At 38.1% G+C, this 20743-nt stretch overlaps 1 long non-coding RNA gene across 2 annotated transcripts; it reads left to right on the top strand.

Annotated features, from left to right (window-relative positions):
* Positions 1–18958: 18958 nt before the first annotated feature.
* LOC118274124 (uncharacterized) lies at positions 18959–20496 on the top strand. Of its 2 annotated transcripts, none has more exons than XR_007705307.1 (4): positions 18959–19138; positions 19170–19403; positions 19553–19741; positions 20057–20496. It is a non-coding gene; the product is annotated as an uncharacterized LOC118274124 (long non-coding RNA). The 2 variants fall into 2 exon arrangements; XR_007705308.1 differs by having other exon boundaries at positions 18959–19058; positions 19196–19403.
* The last annotated feature ends 247 nt before the right edge of the window (positions 20497–20743 follow it).

Here is a 20743-nt window from a genome sequence, read left to right on the forward strand (position 1 = left end):
TTTTATAATTTAGCTTTTAGCTCCATTCAAGGTAGCTTCTGAAGGTTCCTGTTACTGATTGGGTGGGAGAAAACGCCCCAGTCGTGGTGAGAGACACTCCGTGTGTCGGGGATCGCGCAACGATCTCTGACCCGAGCCATTAGACCACCATAAATGGTGTCCAGTATGGATCCAGAGCTGCGGATTACCTAGCCAGTTTACCGGGGCTCTAACTCGAAAAGCAAGAGTAGGAACGGGGTGGTTTTTAGTCAGTGAGAGTCTGACACTCCCTCTGACCTCGCCGAAGGCGGGAGATGTCATTGGATAACTCTCCCGCCTCAAAAAAAAAGGTCCATCCAAGGTATACCTACCTAAGTAGGATTAGAATCTGGCGGCACGGTAGTGCCCCCGCCAAGACGAGCCAACGAAGCGCAAGCGCAAGGGCACTACCTACCTTTCTCGAAGCGCTTCGTCGTATTTTTGAACCTTCATAACTTGAGTTTGGGTTATACCAGATAAACAAAATTTTCAGGATATAATGTCAGTGGTAGACTTAATAAACCTCTAAAGTTTCAATTGCATAGCTCTTATACTTTAGATTTTATTGATATCTAAAATACCCCGATTTCGTCACTCACTCACTCACTGATGATCAACAAAATGTCTTAAGGTACTTCCTGAAGTCCTAGAAAACTGAAATTTGGTATCCTAAGCTAGTTTTCGAGCCGGGGCCCGGTAACCTACCAAAAACTACCTTTTACATAGATAATTTTATTATTATTTATATTTATACAATATGCCTATAAGTGCCTATCCTATTTAGCTATTCATCCGCTCTACTCGGCTCCTATTAACCGCTGCGTAATGGTATAGCTTAAAACCTTTTTCAACATATGGACCATCCAACACAAATAAAATCAATTTGGTACTGTTTTGCGTAAAGAAGAGACAGAGACATGAGTTACCTATTAGTCATAGTGGGATGATTTGTAGCCGAGACCATATAGCTCGCACTGTCAAAAAGTAATCAGATCCCATGTAGAGCCAAGAGCCAAGTTACGGGGAAATTCTACAGCCATAGCTCGTACTGCGTAGTTCGTAGCGCGTAGCAGAGTTTTTACGCTATAATCTCGTAGGCGTGCAAACCTTGGACGTAACTGGCGAGTTGGCCGCACGGAAAGAGTTTAGAAGATTGAATAGATTTTTAAGCTCAAGCCCATATGACGAATAGCAAAAAGTCCGTGCAAAATTAATTATTTAGAATTCTGTTTTAAGAAATTAGATAAGAATTATAATAGATTTCTTCAATCTTCTCTCGTCATAATATGTTACTTTTTATAACACGAGAACGTGGACGAAGCCACTGGCAGAAACTAGTGAAGCAAAAAAATAATAATAACACGTTAGCGTCCGCCCTTTGAAAATGGCGTCCAGTTAAAACGCTGGTGTTCCACATTTTCGTCGGTGAAATGTCATTTCCTATCTGTCCGTTGCCGTTAATTTTCTCATTTCAAAACTAATATCAACGTCGTGTTGCTCTCTCTATAAACTCAAATGTAACTTAATTGGAAATGTGGTGCAAACAATACCTACATAGGAACCTAGTACTTACCTACCTAACGTATGTTCCACCTTTTTTTAAGGGGAGGAAAATCATCCAATGACGGTCTCTCGCCTTGGACGATACGAGAGGCGTATCAGACTAACTGACTAATCAGAACCATCACGTTCCTACCGAAGCTTCCATGTCCGGTAAGCACCTGCGTCAGGCGGTAGGTGAGGACGCCGTGGCGCCTCTCTAGCCACTCCTCAAAGAGGGGACTTACCGCTGCAATGACAGCGAGCCCAGCCCTTGGTTGCGACAGTCGCTGCTGCCATTCCGCCATGAATGATTTGTAGCCTATACCTTCCTAACTAAATCACTATCCAATACAAAAAAAAATATATTAGACCAGCAAATCCAGAGATTAAAACGCGCGCATTTACAACCATTGAACCTAAGAAACATTCCAACCTGATATAAAATAACTTTGCAAAGTTACATAGAACTGAAATTGACTACAATATTAATTTATAGATAACATGATTTAATTTTCAAAGTCAAGATCTATTTAGCTTACCTACCATTTTAGGAATTTATCAAAACTGTACCTAACTGTCTGCTTTTAGTAATAAAGATAAGTAATTAAATTCAGGTAGAACCAGCCGTTAATATTTCCTAAGAAATTGATGAATGGTATCAAAAGAATTTCAATTTAATTTTCTAAATTAGATAGGTACTGTTCATTTTGTACCTTTAGGCACCTAAGTACGATTTATCAAGTTTCTCATTTATTTAAGTTTAAGTATTTAAGGTAGGCAGTAATACTAGTAATAGGTAGGTACTATTTGAGCAAACTTCGTACCGCCAAAAATATTTTTTTCTCACCATTTAACCCTTTTCTGGATATTACATAGGCATTTGATCACGTTAAAAATAGATATGAATAGATATAAATTAATAAAGCTGAAGCGTTTCTTTGAACGCCCTAATCTCCGTAACTATTGGCCCTATTTGAATTTTTTTTTTTGGGCAGTAGGTACATTTTTCCAGGAAACTTTAAAACATCATGCTACGATCAAAAAGTGTCGAGCACAGCGCCTGAAACTGCGCGGAAGATTAGGCTTAAACTAAATATATGTAAAAATATGGTGATAGGAGTACGTTCTCATCTTAGTTACCTATAATAATAAAGTAAATAGGTAACCCTGACGCCTAGCGTCATTTAATTTAAATTATTGTGTTCACACACTATACAAACATACAAATACAAATTATAGGCTACAAAATATGTAAACAAATATCAAAATAAACGCCATGTTTTGAAGAAATGGTTTTAAAAATATACAGTTGACATCCTTGACAATAATTTATAGTTTGTGAAGTCGTTGGCAAATGGATTTTGGAGTCCTTTCCTGACGTCGGGATGCTTAATGATCCGTATAGAACCAAAATTCTTACTATTTTATTTATTTTGTTTTTTTTTTATGCAATAGTGGGCAAACGAGCAGACGGATCTCCTGATGGTAAGCGATCAGTGCCGATCATGGACACCCGCAACACTAGAGGAGACACAAATGCATTGCCACTTTTTAAAAAATAATACACTTTTTTCTCGAATCGTTTCGGAAATACCGTCGATAACAACATCTCACTTCACAGTATTGCTGTGCGAGGCAGAAAGTTTCATGAGAAACGCGCAGTATTGTGAGATTATTTTCACAACCACCGACATGGCAGTCCGCGATCAAGCTCACTTCGAATGTTTCGAATTGACAATTACAGAATAGGCTAGCTGAACTGTTTGAGAAAAGCTCTACTCGTTTCGAGTCACACCGGGACTCATATTCATTTATTCATGAGCAATGTGCTCATTCGAATAATTATAGTCCACGTGTTTTGTCTAACCACATTGGTAGATATAAATTTGGGGCTTGGACGGTTGATAGTAGGTACCTATCACAAAACAAAAAATAAAAAATAAATTTCTCAAAATAGTTTCATACCAGATTGAATTCAAACGTAGCAATGAGTTGTACTTTTTAAAAGCACATTTAATATCATAAAAATAAGGCACATTTTGATTAAACGTATTCTAAGCCTTAAATAACAAAAAGCTGTGTAATGGACCTTACTGTAATATTTTAAGTGCTTTTAAAAGCTTCAAGTGTTTAATAGTTTCAAATAGTTTAATAGTTTAGTTTAGTAATAGTAATTTTATAATGTTATGTTTGTCCTTTTTTTCAAATCTTGTCTTGATCTTAGTATTAAAATAAAGAAACCATGTTCATCATAATTTTATTATAAATTCGTAATACACACTAAATTAATTATTATGTTATCGGCTTACTAACGTAACTGTTTGAAGAGAAACTCGACTAATTTCAAGCCATACTAGAGGCCTATTATCAGGAGGCTGGTTCACTGCCACAGGTAGATGAGGAATACCTCAGTGGTAGTAGTCCGGGGGTCTCCGTCATGCTCATAACATAGAAAGTCCATGAGGATTTCCATCTCATTAAAAAAAATGTGTAGAAACTACAGTATGAGCAGTCATACTTACATTCATACATTCATTATTAATATTGTTTTATGGATAGGACATAACGATAGTTTTAAATCAAATCTGATGTTTCTGAAAAATAAGCATTCTAATTTTTCGTCGTTTTTATAGACATTAATTTAGAAATCGGTATTCAGAGGCTAGACAATAGTTCAGTACAAAAAAAAAATCAACGAAAAACAAACGAATAGAAACAAGGTATGTTTGACTAGTTTTGTTTTAAAAAAAGAGTCGTATTACCGAAGAATAACGATATTTGTCTTTCTCAACTTCTAAGCTTAAATGGCTATAAAGAAACAAGTGAAAAAGGTAATATTTATTTAATGTTCAAATGTTGAACGCGTCAAAGAGAAACTTAAATACTTTAGTCATTGTCGTTGTACGAAATTCTTAAGGTTTGTATACACTAGACGATAAAAACTCATATGTTACGTGATTTGTTGCAGGACGTAGGGTGTGCAACAGTGCTTATTGCGTGGTAAACCTTATGATGTGATTAACTAAAGAAAACATTTAAAGCCGCTTTAGAAACAACGCTTGCGTTGTGTTTCGTTGTATGAGCGAGATTTCCGGAGGCCCAATTACCCTCCTTCCCAATCTTTCCAATCCCCGATTTCCCAACAAATCTTTAATTCCCAAAGCGGCGATGCGAAGCGAAGGCGAAGCGGCTTACCATCAGGTGAACCGTCTACTCGTTCACCGGCTTATACCATAAAAAAAGCTTTTCCAATTCAAGGTTTACCATAAAATATTACTCATTATATACCTCCGCCTGCCTCTTGCAAGCCGTTCTCAAAAATGGTTCTGTCTCTATAAATTTTTTGTAAAATTATAGAGATAGCACTATATTTAAATACAACTTAAAATTAAGTAGCTTTTCTATATTCTGGGGTCATACATGTATTGCAACAACACAGTGGTGTTACACGGTTGCAAGCTCTTGTTTCACAATATGTTACGCTCTGTAACGCTTAGCATTTTCTACTTCACCAGTGAGTCCGACCCTTAACACCATTATCACTGGTTAACAAAAAACCTATTAAAGTGATCTAGACGTTTTATTAAATTCTTTTTGCACCTAATTCTGTGGAAATTTTTATCTATAACGATGCCACATTTATTTTGATGAAACTCTTTCAATTTATACCTTTGAGTTAGTTAAGTTATTTATCTCAACGTATGTTGTCAATAGATTCTGAATACTTCTATCGAATGTGCAACAAAAGAAAAGTTTTTATCATTAAGCATTTTGAATTATAGTAAAAAAGTTCACTTAAGTATAGATACTTATTTGATCTAAGATTCTTATTTATTCTTTTTTGCAAAGAGGGATCAATGAAATAAATAGTTCACTTAAAGTTATTTAAGTATGTAGCCAAAAACTTTGACAAAGTAGTAAGTTAAAACAACAAGAACATTAGTAAATAGACTGAGATGGCTAAACAAAGACTTTCAATGAACTACATACTTTATATACAGTGTGGAGAAAACTTATAAGATTTAATCTATACATATAATAAAATCGTAGAAAAGTGCTGTCTGTACATTGAAAATAAAAATAAAAAAAATAGCAGGGGTTATTGTTATGTCGATGTCGAACCCAAAAATGTAATTAACTTTTTTTTTGTCTGTTTGTCTGTTTGTCTGTTTGTCTGTTTGTCTGTTTGTCTGTTTGTCTGTTCGTCTGTGCGCGCTAATCTCAGAAACGGCTGATCCGAGTTGGATGCGGTTTTCACGAATATATTGTGAGATGCTTAAATTTACATTTAGTGTTTGTTTCATGTCAATCGGTTCATAAATAAAAAAGTTATGTCAAATTAAAGAATCACGTCGAACATTCTATGCTTATACCATTAATCTCCGCAACTATTTGACGGATTTGGTTGAAATTTGGTACAGATATAGTTTAGAACCTTAGAAAGGACATAGATATATTTTTATTTCAAAAATCTATACATATAATAAAATCGTAGAAAAGTGCTGTCTGTACATTGAAAATAAAAATAAAAAAAATAGCAGGGGTTATTGTTATGTCGATGTCGAACCCAAAAATGTAATTAACTTTTTTTTGTCTGTTTGTCTGTTTGTCTGTTTGTCTGTTTGTCTGTTCGTCTGTGCGCGCTAATCTCAGAAACGGCTGATCCGAGTTGGATACGGTTTTCACGAATATATTGTGAGATGCTTAAATTTACATTTAGTGTTTGTTTCATGTCAATCGGTTCATAAATAAAAAAGTTATGTCAAATTAAAGAATCACGTCGAACATTCTATGCTTATACCATTAATCTCCGCAACTATTTGACGGATTTGGTTGAAATTTGGTACAGATATAGTTTAGAACCTTAGAAAGGACATAGATATATTTTTATTTCAAAAATCAAAAAATAAAAATAAGAAATAAATTATTTATAAATAATTCTATGTCGATCGTTACACGACTTCGGTTCATGTTATTGTTTTAATTCATCGAAAAAAAGTAAATAAATAGTAAAAAGGTATGAAACAAATAATATCAATATAATAAAACATTTAGTACAAAGAAAATGCTCTAACGGAGTATAGATAATTCTATGTCGATCGTTACACGACTTCGGTTCATGTTATTGTTTTAATTCATCGAAAAAAGTAAATAAATAGTAAAAAGGTATGAAACAAATAATATCAATATAATTAAACTTTTAGTACAAAGAAAATGCCCGAACGGAGTATAAATAAATAATCCAAGTTGTCTTTATCCTCGATAGATGGCGTTGGGATCGAAATAGATCGCGCTATGGTTTCGTTACATTCATTTGGTTGGGTATCGGCCGAGCGCTTCGGTACTATCGTAGAAAAAGTGTATTATCAGTCGTATGATTATTTGTCTGTAGTGGTCCTGCTGTTTCGTATATTCTAAATTGGTTTCGTTGTATTTGTCAATTAATGAGTTTATTTGTTGGGTTTTCCTGGTTTTTTGGTTAAACTATTTAACGTAGGTTTAGTTTGATATCGATTATTAGTAGTTACTGTAGTTAGTTTTTTTAATAAAATTGTAAGTCTAATTTATAAATTAATTAGATTAGATTTAAGTCGTTTCTTTTAAATTATTTAGTTTAAGCTTGGTTATTATAGCATAGAGGATAGGTTGTAATATAGTTTCTTTTTTAATTGTTATAAATTCGTAATTCGTAGCTTTCTTTAGTTTTAAGTTAGTTTAAGTCCGTTTTTAAACTATTTTTTCAATGCCCTAAGTGAGTATACATCTATTAAATTCAAACGCAGAGCTCATTATGTTGATTTTTGAAGAGTTCCCTGGAATATCTTCCACATCTCATTTTTGAAGAGATCCCGCGAGATCGGGAACTATGTGGTTAAAACCAAAAATTTGCCGGAAGTCACTATTCCACGCGAACGAAGTCGCGGGCAAAAGCTAGTTTAAACTAATTAGGTGTTATTATATTGACTATTGGCGAAATAGGCCCAGTAGGTAAGCCAAAAAGTGCAGTTTCCAATCTGAACTAATTTGAACACTATTTGCAAATATGGCATTGTAACAGCCGCGCCGAATGTCTGTAATATTCCTACACAACCTACAAAATTACTAGGCCAGTGCAGATACCTCTAATAAAGGTAAAAAGTAAAAGAAATTTATAGTAGAATGAAACCTATTGGAAATGGAAGAGAATATGCTAAAAATGGAAAAAAATAAAAATTCCACTCCATCCGAGTTCGGGAAGTGGGGGGAGGGAGGTTTTAAGAGGAAAAATCGGTTTATCGCAATTTTCGGCGAAACTACAAGTCCTATAAAAAAAGTTCAACAGCAAAGTTGCAGGTAATAAAAAGATCTACAACTTTTGTATTTACACTTTTTTTGTATTACCTCAAAATTTTGTGAAAAAATCAAAAAACTACGATTTCGGTTTTTTATTGTTATCTTCGACAAAAATAATTATTTTTTAACGAAATTTTGTGAAAACGTGCCTTTATGTGTACCAAATACAGTGTATTTTTTTGGAATTGAAAAATTAATTTTTTTATCAATTATTGATTAAATACCGAAAAATTATCCTAATTTTCAATCGAAAATTCACGCGTCAAAATATCAGATTTTTTATAAAGTTCGGTGGGCTTTTTGTTCGTTGAAATCTCTACTTTTCGATAGTGTAAAAAAAAATTAACGTTACTATGGAAAATGTTCTGAAAAAACGCAATAAACTAAAAAAACTCGAATCAAAAAATTTGTTTTTCATCATTATGCACAATTTTAAGCTATTTATTACAATTAACTCATGTAGCGTAAGATTTAATGGTACATTGACAATTAACAAAAATATATAAATTAAAACATTCTACTATGATTAACAATCAAATAAGTTAATAATGTTTATATTTGATAAGACATCTACAATGTTATAAGAAAAATGTAGAATTTTGTTTTAATTAAATACGTAGATACTTATATATTCTTATTTGAAGATAGTTTATAAACATTTTTTATTTTTTAAGTTGGCAAAATCATCCAATCCAATCCAATGACCTCTCTCGCCTTAGGTGAGGCGAGAGGGAGTGTCAGACTCTTACTGACTAAAAACTACCCTGTTCCTATTCTTGCTCTTCGAGCTAGAGCCCCGGTGACCCGATAGGTAGTCCGCAGATCCGGATCAGGCATCAGCCATACTAGACACCATCTGAGGTATTCTGCTGGCTCTTTGAGGCGCGCGCGGAACGCGACGCGCGGCATGCACGGGTCTAGTTCTGTTCGGGTGGAAGCTACCCTTGCTCGCCGTCTACAGACCCGTACTTACGGAGGCCAGAGTACTTTGCGCGATCCCCGACGCCCGGAATATCTCTCGCGAAGGCTGGGGGGTGAGGAGGTTCGTTCCCTGACGTGCCCCGCCTCCTTCTTTGCCCGCATGACTACTTCGCAGAAGGAAGAGACGTCATCCCAGTCTCGCTCGCTCCTCCAGAGACACTCCGGGCGTCGAGAATCGCGCGACGATCTCCAGCCACCGTTCACTATCACATGCTTTTTCAGAACATTTTCCATAGTAACGTTGATTTTTTTTTACACTATCGAAAAGTAGAGATTTCAACGAACAAAAAGCCCACCGAACTTTATAAAAAATCTGATATTTTGACGCGTGAATTTTCGATTGAAAATTAGGATAATTTTTCGGTATTTATTCAATAATAATTGGTAAAAAAATTAATTTTTCAATTCCAAAAAAATACAATCTATTTGGTACATATAAAGGCACGTTTTCACAAAATTTCGTTAAAAATTAATTATTTTTGTCGAAGATAACAATAAAAAACCGAAATCGTAGTTTTTTGATTTTTTCACAAAAATTTGAGGTAATACAAAAAAAGTGTAAATACAAAAGTTGTAGATCTTTTTATTACCTGCAATTTTGCCGTTGAACTTTTATTTATAGGACTTGTAGTTTCGCCGAAAATTGCGAGAAACCGATTTTTCCTCTTAAAACCTCCCTCCCCCCCACTTCCCGAACTCGGATGGAGTGGAATTTTTATTTTTTTCCATTTTTAGCATATTCTCTTCCATTTCCAATAGGTTTCATTCTACTATAAATTTCTTTTGTTTCAAAACCTATCTGCACTGGCCTATACATGGAGCTTTTCACTCAGAAATTAATACTTGATTAATTTAATTATTTATTTTGTTTCGTTTTCGTTGAAATATTTAGTACGTATTATGCTTTTGTGGACGAGTAGGGGAGGTAGGGGAGGGATGGGCAGTCGGGAGACATGGGCACCCCCCTTTTATTCTGATCCTGTCATAGGTTTTTCTTTTTTCTTAATTTGGTAGTTTACTTTACCGTCTGGCAAAACTGTTCATCCATAGACTATCTGTTATTTCCGTCAGTTGTCAAACACAAACACATTTGAAGATTATGCGCTCGTAAAAGTAAATATTTTGTTGTGGATTCGGATCGTAATACAGAGAAAAGTAACGAAAGGTATGTGTATTTTTTATTATATATCTATTGTATATTTACTAACTAATAAATTAAACTAAAATTCACGTTTCAATACCTAAACAAAAAAAATGCCGGTAAATTGTGTTGAAAATGTGTACAGAGGGAGCAATGGGCATTCGGATGTGAGGGAGGTTTGGGCATGTCCAATGTTCTCTTCTTTATATTGCGTACAGGAGGTCTTTTGAAAATTATAATTGCCTGATTTAATTACACTATTGGAACTATTTTTAATTACAGAAAGATGCCGTTTAAATTCAAAAAGAAAGTTTGCGACCAGAAATTCCCAAAGATTTGATATTACGAGCCAAAAGGATCAAAAATAAAAACAACAGCTGATAAATATAAATATAAGCCTTTATGGGTTATAACTAATTTAAGAAAAGTCGTGATATATTTAAGATGCTTTTTTTTGTAGTTATTACGTTTATTTCTGGAGTCTATTATAGATGTTAATTAATGTTAAGTGTTTTACAGGCCATGCCCAAGCCTCCCACAGGGTGTGCCCAATGCTCCCTACCATAGGGAGCCTTGGGCATTTTTGCCTCAATTTTTCAATTACCTCCTAATTAAGAGACTGATTATTATTATAAGAAAGTTCTTTATAAGATATCTAGCCAAAAGTATAGAGCAATAGGAAGTCGCAATAAATGTTGATTATCTTCAAAATCTGACTTTTTATGCATTAAATTGTGAAAAAGTGCCCATCCCTCCCCTACCTCCCTTACTACTTAAAATTTCATTCAATTAATATGAGTGATATCCATACTGTTTATTTTAGATACTGATAAATTATTCCAATTATGTAGGTACTAATTTCTTTCCGATCTATCTTTGATTTACTCCCAAATTACACCTACTAATATTCACTAAAACGATTCGTACAATTTATCATAATCACACAAAACAAATGGAAAAAGATATCATAGAATGCTAAAGGAATACTAAAGGGACATTACTGATGTCTGGCTCATTTAGCCACAATTGGACACAATCCAACAATGAAAAATATCATAATAGTCATGAATTATGATGTAACATTTGTTCCTATATTGATAGTTTTAGTAACTATTTGTAATACTAAAATGGGCACATGACAGTTTGGTAATGTACATAATATTAAACAGTAACGGTCTTTTTTTAGTGGGGAAAATCAACCTATGACTTCTCCCGCCTTGGGTGAGGCGAGAGAGAGTGTCAGTCTCTTACTGACTAAAAACCACCCGTTCCTACTTCTGCTTTTCGAGCCGAAGCCCCGGTAACTCACTAGGCAGTCTGCAGCTCAGGGTCGGCGTCAGCCTTACTTGGCCCTATCTGTGGTGGTCCGATGGGTCTTTGAGGTGCGCGCGGAACACAGCGCGCCGTACACACGGGTCTGGTTCTGGTCGGACGGTGAGCTACTAATATTATATTGTGATTATATTTTGTGTAGGAACTTCAAAAGTTTGAATAAATAACAGCAATGACAGCTAAATATTAAACACTTCCTTTATTTGAAATTAAAAGACCACCAAAGTCAATGCATAAAGTTAATACTTATCACCCTAAGTTTATAGTGTTCATATCACTAAACAAACCTCTTCAGGTGTAGACCCATGAGACTGGAACACAAACAATAAGTTTCCTACACCTCTCAAACTTCGTTGACGCGCGGCCAAACTTAGGTTGAGTTGAATTTCCTCGTATGTTGTTATATTTTGTAGTTGAAATAAATATAAGACATTTGTAGGTACTTACTATATAACTGTTACATTGAATATGAGTAACTAGAACACCAAACCGTGGGTCGACCACATAGCTGAATATATTTGTCCTACATCTAAAAGCCTAGGCTAATTCTGTAATTGTCATCTCGTCAATCGGACGGGAGGCCGCCATCTGTCTTTGGTTAGTTTGTTAGAAAAATCTCCACCAATGACGGATGAGAATGTGATTGAACTCACTTCTAATGTTTCGAATTGACAATCACAGAATAACTTAGCTGTTCTCGCTAAAGAACTAAAAGACTGACTAGGCGGCGCGCCCTGACAACTTGAACCTTTGTCTGCAACTCATCTGCTAAGCATGCAGCTTATTTTGGACTCTACTAGAGCGAGACCAAAACAACTAAAAAGAGCGTAGGAGGTACATTTAATTACACCTCTGTTCACTGCTTTGGGAAAAGGCAAACGTGACTTTATAATTATGAAAAGCGGTTAGTTTTTGTCCTGAAATAACTGCTAACTAGTTTATTACTCCCAGAATACAAAGACCAAAAAACCTCAGCCTTCACGCAAAAGATCTCAAACAACGTTCCCAATTTAAAACAGCGAATATTTTTCGCGTATAAAATATAAATATATGTATATAGGTATGCGTTTACCATGTTATTATGCTTTTGGTCCTAATTGGGCTCGACATGAACACAAATGGTTATAAATGCATCGTATTTGTTTGTTTCCAACATTCTGGCACGCCAATGATGCTTATACTAACAGTAATATTTCATTCTTTGTTATTTTGCTTGCAGTATTAAAACAATTTGAAACTGTTATGTCCATAGTTTTTGAAAAACGTGTTGGAATAAATGAAAATGTATTCTATTGTATGTAATATTATATATAGTCAAGTTTGTTTAAATTTATTGGACAGTTAGAAACCTAATTATTAATTTGGATAGGTACGTTTACAAGTATATACGAGTATTATTATTTTTTAGTTTTGATACCGTTAACATTTCAGTACCCATATCGAGGGGTAACGGGCTATTTGGTTTAAGCGACATTTTGGGTGATATTGAGTTATATACATATTTGGAATCAGCGAATTTTTCTCCGTCGAATGATGCCGGTTTCATTAAAATCGGAGCACTTTTTTGGCGTTTCAAACAATACTATTTTCGTGTCGTTTCCAAAGTGGCAGTGTATTAAACGACGTGGATTTTGCATTTTTTATTAAATCATGTACTTGAACTATCATCATCATCATCATCATCAGCCGATAGACGTCCACTGCTGAACAAAGGCCTCCCCTTAGTCCTCCACGTAGAACGACAAGCCGCCACCTGCATCCACTGGCTCCCCGCCACTCTGACGATGTCGTCGGTCCACCTAGTGGGAGGTCTGCCCACGCTGCGTCTTCCGGTCCGCGGTCGCCACTCAGTCACCTTCCTGGCCCAGCGGCCATCAGTCCTCCGAGCGACGTGGCCTGCCCATTGCCACTTCAGCCTGCATATTTTGAGAGCTATGTCTGTAACTCTTGTTCTTTGGCGAATTTCCATATTTCGGATTTTGTCGCGCAAAGATACTCCGAGCATAGCTCTCTCCATCGCGCGCTGGGCGACTCTGAGCCTTTCCAAAAGGCCAGCAGTTAGGGACCATGTCTCGGTACCGTACGTCATCACTGGCAACACACACTGGTTGTACATCCTGGTCTTCAGACACTGCGGGATTTTTGACGAGAAGACTTCATGCAACTTCCTAAATGCTGCCCATCCGAGTTGGATTCTTCGAGCGACCTCTTTCTCGAAGTTGGACCTACCTAGCTGGATGATCTGACCCAGGTATGTGTAGTGGTCTACAACTTCGAGTATATCGTTCCCAACGACAACCGGTGTAGGTGCAACATGGACATTTGACATGATTTTCGTCTTGTCCATGTTCATTTTAAGGCCCACCTGTTGGGAAACGGTATTGAGGTCGCTGAGCATGGTGTTCAGCTCTTCCAGCGACTCTGCCATTACGACTATGTCATCGGCGAAACGGAGATGAGTGATGTATTCGCCATTAATGTTGATGCCGCGTCCGCTCCAGTCCAAGAGCTTAAAAACGTCCTCCAGTGCGTTCGTGAACAGTTTCGGAGATATAACGTCTCCCTGTCTCACGCCCTTCCGCAACTGGATTGGCCTCGTAGTCTCTTCCTGGAGTCGGATGCGCATGGTGGCGTTGTTATACAAACACTTCAAAACCTCGACGTATCTATAGTCGATGTGGCACCGCTGGAGAGATTGCAGCATCGCCCAGGTTTCGATTGAATCGAAGGCTTTCTCATAGTCCACAAACGCCAAGCATAGTGGCAAGTTATACTCCTCGGTCTTCTGTATAACCTGCCGCAGCGTATGAATGTGGTCTATGGTACTGAAACCTTTTCGGAATCCGGCTTGTTCGGGAGGCTGGAAGTCATCAAGCCTGCGTTCGAGACGGTTCGTGATGACCCTCGAAAACAGCTTATATGTACACATGGCTCAGAAGTGAGATAGGTCTGTAGTTCTTTAGCAGACAGTTGTCGCCTTTTTTAAAGAACAGAACCACCACACTCCGTTGCCATGCTGCCGGCGTGGTTCCCTCGAGTATGACGGAATTGAATAGCTTCTGGAGGACTAAAAGTACCGGTTTTCCACCCGCTCGCAGAAGTTCCGACGTGATTCCGTCATCGCCCGGCGCCTTGTTGTTTTTAAGCTGTTTGAGAGCCATCCTAATCTCGTACAGGCTGATGTCTGGGATATCCTCAGTGTAGTGCCGCGTCAGTTTAGCTCTTGGGTCCCGAGCTGTACCGACGATGGGTTGCCGTGTTGAGGTGTATAACTGTCCGTAAAACCTCTCGAGCTCTCCGAGGATCTCGGACTTCGACGAGATGACGCTGCCATCCTCGGTCTTCAGCCTCATCATTTGGCTTTGCCCAACAGACGAATTCTTTGCGAAGACTTTTGAGCCCTTGTTTCGCTCAATTAAGTCTCTGACTCTTGCGGCGTTATAGGCCCGCAGGTCACGTCGCATGTATTTCGAGATTCGTCTATTGAGCTTGCCGTATTCAGACATATCGTCTGAAGACTGCAGCCTCATCTCGCTACGATCCTTAAGAAGTTTTAAGGTTCCGTCGGAGAGCTTTTGGGGCCTGTTTCGGCGGGGGTCTTGAAGAAGTCTGACCCCACTGCTCGGACAGTTTCCACCAACCCATTATTTATCTCGTCCACGTTTCCACAATCAGCTAGACACTGGAAGCGATTTTGCAGTTGGAGTTGGAACTGCTCGGGGTCTTGGATCTGGGCACGTCCAGGGCGGAGCGTGGACTTCACCAGGCGTGACCGCTCTAGTTTTACATTGATGTTCAGTGTGCCCCTGACAATACGGTGATCGCTACCGGTTTTCACCTTCGCTATCACAGAGACATCACTGAATATACGTCTTTCGGTCGCCATGATGAAGTCGATCTCATTTTTGGTAGAACCATCAGGGCTTATCCATGTCCACTTCTTGGCCGGTCGCTTCTGGAAGAAGGAGTTCATCAAATAGAGTCTCTCCCTCTCCATAAAGTCGACCAGCCGCTGGCCCCGATGGTTTCGCTGCCCATATCCAAATGGCCCTATTCTCAACTCATCGCTATTCCGTGTGCCCACCTTTGCATTGAAATCCCCCATCACAACGGTGAAGTGTGTTTCGGAGGAGTGTATGGCTTTTGAAATTTCCTCATACAGAGCCTCTACTTCGTCGTCACAATGTGTCGAGGTCGGCGCATATACCTGTATGACCTTCAGCGAATACCGGTTAGATATTCTGAGTATAAGGTACGCTACCCTGTTCGACACACTGTCGACCTCACACACGTTGTTGACGAGAGACTTGCGGACGAGAAATCCGACACCACCCTGGGATTTACGGTCTCCTTCCCGGAAGAAGAGCAAGTTGCCGGAATCTAGGATTATCGTATCCTGACCCTCTCTTCGGATTTCAGATAGTCCCAAGATGTCCCACCGCATTTTGCTCAATTCTTCCTCCAGCTCGACAATCTTCTCATCAGTCCGCAGTGTGCGGATGTTGTGCGTTGCCAGGGCCAAAGTTCGTCGGGGGTGGTAGCGCTTTCTCTGCCGGGGATTCTTAGCACCCCTGCTCCGCCGTTACCTGATCCGCTACCTAGATCAGGAATAGCGGAGCTGCCGGGGACTGGGGGCCGTGTAATTTTGTTGTCGCTCATAGTGAAAGGGGGGGGTTGCCATAATCCCCACGCTTGGCAGGCGGCTTGGGGATCGCAGTTAGGTCACCGATAAATTTTGAGAATGCTGCTGCCCATTCCTCGGTGGCTGGTCGCAGTTTTAGGACGTACCCGGGTCCCCTTGAACTATACCATCATATAAATAACTGTGACATAAACCAGTCACCCTATCTCTCATAAATAAGTGAATAAGAGTTAAAGCGTTTTTCCTGTTACTAAATTTTATTAAGAAGTAACTTGAATCATTTTGTCTTCCCTAATCACACGGTGTGATGTCGCTTAAACCATTTGTCCGTCACCTAAATACGATACGGGTCGTCGCTTAAACTCTTTTAGCTGCATCTATTTTCCACGCCGGGTGCTACTTGAATCAAATACTCGTTTTTGTTCAGATATTTTGTTTAGTCGTTAAACCATTTTAGTCCTACTTTTTTTTCAATGCATGTCATTTAATACAGACTATAAAATTAATGATGTATATTGAAACATTTTGCCTGTATTCATAAAAATACAAGTCGGTATTTCAATAACAAAATTTTAATATGGTACATTTCAATCATGTCATATGATACCATGTTTATTTCCTCGCCCGGGTGTTAAAAGTCGTAATCATTCAACTGAACTATCGTGCGCGGGCGCCTCAGTCACAGTCCAGAGTGTGCCGAAGACAGATGTGACGCGCGCACACCAAAATCAATCGTAGATATATTTCAAGTTTACCGATAACCAAAGCCAAATACATGGACTTAAAGAAATTGTGCGACACTGGGGTTATCATCATCATCATCATCATCAGCCTATAGCAGTCCACTGCTGGACATAGGCCTCCCCAATTGTTCGCCACTTTGCTCTATCGCTAGCGACTCGCATCCAGCTCCTGCCAGCCATCCTGCGCAGATCATCACTCCACCTCGCCTGGGGGCGTCCTACACTACGTTTACCGAGACGCGGTCTCCACTCCAGGACTCGCTTACCCCAACGGTTGTCGGTCCTGCGGCTAATATGGCCGGCCCACTGCCACTTCAGCTTGCTGATCCGGTGGGCTATGTCGATCACCTTGGTTCTCTGCCGAATCACTTCGTTTCGAATGCGATTCCGGAGAGAGACACCAAGCATAGCCCTTTCCATAGCCCGCTGAGCGACTTTGAGTTTGTGGACCAGTCTAGCCGTAAGTGTCCACGTTTCGGCACCGTATGTCATTACGGGTAGGACGCACTGGTTAAAGACTTTCGTCTTTAGGCACTGTGGGATTGACGATGAGAAGACTCGACGGAGTTTTCCGAAAGCTGCCCAACCCAACTGAATTCTCCTATTCACCTCATCCTCAAAGTTGTTTCTACCTAACTGCAACGTTTGCCCGAGGTAGACATATTTCTGAACAACTTCGAGGACGGCTCCGTGAATCGCAATCGGTTCCGGTAGAACATGTTCATTGAACATGACCTTGGTTGTCCAAGTTCATCCGTAGGCCGATGCGTGCAGAGGAGTCAGCCAGGTCGTTCAGCATCCCTTGTAGGTCCTGCAGCGTTTCTGCCATTATGACGATATCATCTGCGAATCGCAAGTGAGAAATGTGTTCGCCATTGATATTGATGCCACGTCCTTTCCAGTGCAGCGTCTTGAACATATCCTCCATTGCATTAGTGAACAGTTTCGGGGATATGACGTCCCCTTGTCTCACTCCTCGATGCAATGGTATGAGACGTGTTTGCTGATTCTGTACTTGGACGGACATAGTGGCGGCTTCGTAAAGACATCTCATCACTTGGATGTATCGCCAATCAACCTGGCATCGCTGCAAGGACTCCAGGACAGACCAGATTTCTATCGAGTCAAAGGCCTTCTCATAGTCCACAAATGCTAGGCACAGGGGCTGATTATACTCTTCGGTTTTCTGTATAATCTGCCGCACTGTGTGGATGTGGTCTATGGTGCCGTATCCGCTCCGAAATCCAGCCTGCTCCGGTGGTTGGAATTCGTCAGTCTTCTTAAGTCTTCGTAAGTCTTCGCGCAAGACGGTCCGTGATCACTCTTAAGAACAGCTTATAGAAGCGAAATGGGTCGATAGTTCTTCAGAAGGCTGGGGTTATACCCAAGATATTTCATAAAGAATATTTAAATCTCCAACAAAGTAATACCAAAGAAGTTTTACTAGATACTGATATAGAGGACATAAATGGCAGAATTCGTACAGCATACTTTTTTTGGTGTTCCCTGATAAAATTTGTACCACTTATTGAGGCAACTAAACCATTCATTTTTCTGTAAAAATAATATTTTTAGAAGCTGGGGTTTAGCAAATATATCAATTAAAAGATTTTAGTAACGAAACGTAATATAATGAAACAAAACGTAGAAGACATGTTTAGTTAGTTGCCATTAATAAAATATCAGAAAGCACGAAATGATAAATAAATATTTTGAAATAGAAATAACAGTAAATATAATTAACCAATTACAGGTTATACCTTAGAATATATAATTAATGCATATATATGCATAGAATCTTTATATTTATAGGAATTATTTTTGCCATCAATATTTTTTTTGTTATGGCAATTATTTATTGACAGGTTTGTAAAATCCCTAATCTGTCAAAGTCTGTTTTTCGCCGTTGTTTTGTTTTGGATTGTAGTTTGTAACTTCATCTAAACAATTTAGCAATTATCTGGCCATTTTTACGTTGAGTTGAGCAACTGCTTCTCCGTTCTCTATCTGTTGATACTACTTTCGCGAAAGGACAATGCTTTAATGTTCGCTTGTAATTGTGTTGTGTGTACGTGTTTTATTGAAAATGACGAGTTTGCAATGCATCATAATTGCAATGTTCGCTTGTCCCGAAGAAGAAGACACGCTTTATCCAATGACGGTGAAGATATCGTCAACACTATTCGTCTGTGGACACTGATGATAACAAAATTCTTAGTAGATGTAAGTAGTTTCCACATAACATTGTGTGTACGAATGGGCCATAGTTACGAACTTCAATAACTTTTACGTGTGATATCACACTAAATAAACACATAAGTAATCGGTAACATGTATTATTTACTTGCCTTACTTGGTTTGCATAACACTGTTATAATTTATTAGTACCTATTATTTTGATTAATGGTGATTTTTAAGCTCATTAAAAAAGCCATAGCCTCAAAATCATTTAATTATTTCTAGATTACACCAGATGACCATGTTTACCATGAATGCTGGCAGCTAGCTAGTCATTCATGTTCTTCTGATAATATGCCGAGAAGACACATAGGCCATCAGTGTTTGTGTTGTATGTGGACAACCCATACTAAGAATCAGGCAATGCAGAATTTTGATTGAAGAAGAACAAAGAATGGCTTACACAATTGCTAATTGGATCTAACCACGACAGGTATAAATAAGAACATGTATTATAACTTTTATCAATTCGGTATTTTATTTATTTGAAATAAACTAAGAAATAAAACAATGTAAATATTTTCCACTAATAGCATGTATGTTTAAATGAAAGCTTTTCTTTATTTATATTATTTATTTTAGCTTCATCCTGAAGATAAAGCTTGTGTGCGGTGTTGGTTAAGAGTGAGAACTAAGGATACTTCACTAAATGAAGATATTCAATCCGTTCAACCTAATCAGCAGAAAAGTGATAATTCTGAACTGATGTGTGCTGCATGTGGTCAAAGTCTTACTCCCAACAACACTGCTTGTTTGTTGGAGCACCAGCAGGTATATAATAATATGAAATAACATATTTATAGTAATTAGCTTCTAAAAACGCAATGCAAAGAGCAATTACAATTTTATGTTGCTAAATGTAAGACACTAATGATGTTGGCTCTACTAACAACAAAAGGATCCTGGTCTTTCCATTCTCTACTCCAGTGAACAATAAATATATTTAGTATTTTTGGAAAGGTCTTCAGTAAAAACCAATCCTTGTGTGTCAAGATTTATTCTCTAGCCTGGTCATGTTTTGTGCAATTTATATCTATCATATCTAAATGCTTAATTTTGAATTACATGAATGTTATTTATTTACAGACACCTTCCATGAATGAAGTTTGTGAAGTTTGCTGGGGCCAAGTATGCAATTTGAGCTTCTATGTTCCAGATGGTCTATGTTGCTTCAAGCTAAAATAAAGTCCTGCCACTCTTCTCCTAGAACTTATTTTGTTTTCATAGTTGCAGAAACAAATATGAATAGCCGGGACACAATCAAAAGTGATTGCTGTAATTGTATTGTAGGTTTAAGAACAGTGGGATGCTGCTCACATGTTATGAGCATTCTTTGGTATTTGAGTTATGCTTGCCATGAGGGTATGAGCCGACCTGCCCCTTTCTTGGATGAAGTAATATTAAGAACCAATCAAGTAATTATAAGAAAATAAAGTAAATGAAATTCCTACAAAAACTAAGTTGTTTTATTTACCTACGCTCAAAACTCCATCAGCACTTAATCATTATCAAACTATTGTAGACCGCTGCTGGACATAGGTCACTCCTTAAGCACCCTACTGAATGGGTAAATTCTCATGTCAATTTATCAACTTCCTACATTCTTTTTCACTTAAACAATGTTTATGTGCTTAGTGCTTACACGTGATAAAGAACAAAGGGTAATGTTGGGACCACCTCTCAATAGTAATGAGACACCCTTCTATAGATAAATATTCTCAAACTGAATAAACTTACTAAAGTACTACAATTAGTCGGGTTTCGGAGTTATAC

This window comes from Spodoptera frugiperda, chromosome 5 (assembly GCF_023101765.2).
Source record: "Spodoptera frugiperda isolate SF20-4 chromosome 5, AGI-APGP_CSIRO_Sfru_2.0, whole genome shotgun sequence".
Lineage (NCBI taxonomy): Eukaryota > Metazoa > Arthropoda > Insecta > Lepidoptera > Noctuidae > Spodoptera > Spodoptera frugiperda.